General features: G+C 42.5%; 1 pseudogene; it reads left to right on the forward strand.

Moving 5' to 3' along the window:
- Nucleotides 1-2,374, forward strand: part of LOC101563932 — an 8,747-nt pseudogene that overhangs the window by 1,485 nt on the left and 4,888 nt on the right.

Here is a 2,374-nt window from a genome sequence, read left to right on the forward strand (position 1 = left end):
AAAGAAAGAAAGAAAGAAAGAAAGAAAGAAAGAAAGAAAGAAAGAAAGAAATTGGTCAATTAACCTCAGTTGAACATACATCATTGTTATCATTGTTGGACAATATAATTATCATTTCTAAATCTTTTTGATACACGTGAAGTCTTTAGTCTTCCTGAGTTAACAAATAACATTTTTCTGCTCCTTTGAGACAATGAAGATAGTATATCCTCATTTAGCTTTCCAACTTTCCTCATTACTCTTGCATGTAACATCTGATTTGTAAGTGTTTCTCCATTATTCTGTGCAGTAGCTCTGGCTCTTCCTTAACCCAGAACTCCCCTGTGGAGGACCACCACCTGAAGAGCTCTCCTTGAAAGAAGAGAGATGATTATCTCTATTTTGGCTGAGCCTGACCCTCTTTCTTTGTATTGATATATAGAGAGCTGGCTAGGAATTTTCCTTATCCCATCAGTTAAGCAATGCATATTGATCTAGCCAAGGTGCTGTTAGTAACCTTTAAGACTGCATGTGTGTTTCCCTGATAATGCACACTTGCTGGTCTTTGATATGAGTGGATAAAGACAGGACAGAGCCAATGCTCCACACTGTTGGCTGGGATTGAGCCTGGAGATAGAGGCTATTATTTCCTGGGGCTTCAAAGATTACATACCACAGCTGAAGTACCAGACCCCAAAACATTAAATACTATCTCAGTAGTATAATGCAAATTACTTTTTCTGCATATCTTCTCTCTGCATATGACAGAGATAAATGCAGGCCTCCTACTTAGCTCAGCTCACTTGCCTAGCTATTTACCACAAATCTCACTCATTCATCCTCAAGCCACTCTTCCTTCACAACTGAATAACACCCGGGTTTGGCCCTGGGTTGTCCCTTTTGTTCTGGGAAGCCATCTTTGTAGCTGTACTTTGGACCCCTTGATGCCCAGTAAGTATAAATATGCTTTAGTCTTTATTTTTGCTGTGGGCTGTGCTGGGAGTGGTAGATTAGAGTTAACTGGGTGGAATTATAAAAATCTATTTTGGGATTACAAATATAGACTTCTTAGATCAAGACAAAGAACAAGAGGAGCTTTGCAAACACCCCAGGGTCTGCAATTTTTCTTATTTGTGAACATCTCAGCATCACTCTGTAACTGAACTGAGGGTCTCTGGTTGACACAGAGAAGAAAATATAGGTACAATAAAATTTAGAAAATGTTGCTAAATTCATGGTCTCTAATGGAACCACAGGACCAGTTCATATGACATCTCAGGTCTTGCTTGAAGGACCAACATTTCTGTAAGATTTAAGAGGCTTGGTATATCTTTTAAAATGTTTTCAGTGTTCTAATTTTGTGCTTTTAACCTTCAAAATAAGTTGCATCATGTAATCCTTAGTGCAGAAACATGTGGGAATAGGATAAGTGGAGGGGCTGAGGGCTAGTCAGTGTTCTGTGACTCTAATAAAATACTTGAGATAATAAACTGATAAAGAGTGTTACAGAAAAACATCCCAAGGAAGATGATAAAGTTGACACTGTTCTTACGGCACTCAAGACCCTCAGTTCCTCTGAGGCAGTAAAAGAAAGTGGTAGTAGTGAGAATGTGGCTGCATATAAGACTCAGAAAGTCAAATCCAAACACGGTCCACTGTGGAGAGCTGCGAAGGACCGCGCCTACAAGATGGTGCTGGTTTCCGCCTTTCACCCCCCCGTGGGTGATCGCTCTCTGTGCACAACAACTCCTTATATGGCCAGGGCTGCTGTCATGATTTGCTTCCGTATATGCTGGAGCCATGGGCAATCCCCACGTGGCACACTGTGATTGGGCTCGGGAGTATATATTAGCTGAGGGCTGGAGGGTAAAAGAAGAAGAAGCTTGCAGTAAGGGGCCTGAATAAACCACTGAAGGAAGAGCTGTGTGTTGCGTCTTTCCTGCTGGTCAAGAAGCGCGCGACAAGTGGTGGCCCGTACGGGGACTCCATCTCAAGCCATCAGCTCAGAACCTTCAGCGGTCAGGGGGTGCACCGGTAAGTCCCCGGGTAAGTTGGGGATCCGCGACAAAAGTGGGGTTTAGGGCTCCTATCTGTAGATAAAGTAGGAGCACCAAGGTTTGCCTATGAGTGAATCCAGTTTGCCTATAAGCGAACTCCGAAGTGAAAGTATAAGTTGAATCATGGGCGCATCTACTTCGCACCCAATTTTTTGGCTCTACAAGAGCTACTTCATTCTAAAAAGCTTAAACTAGAGAAGAAAACCTTAGAGAGGACGGTCCGGTCAGAGCTTTCCTTGGTGTATCCTGTTTTTCAGGACACCCAAGGTAATAGATACCATGATCCCCTGGACTTCAAGACAATAAAGTCCTTGGCTAAATCTGTTAGAACCTATGGC

Source organism: Octodon degus, unplaced genomic scaffold, assembly GCF_000260255.1.
Source record: "Octodon degus isolate 3935 unplaced genomic scaffold, OctDeg1.0 scaffold00473, whole genome shotgun sequence".
Classification (NCBI taxonomy): domain Eukaryota; kingdom Metazoa; phylum Chordata; class Mammalia; order Rodentia; family Octodontidae; genus Octodon; species Octodon degus.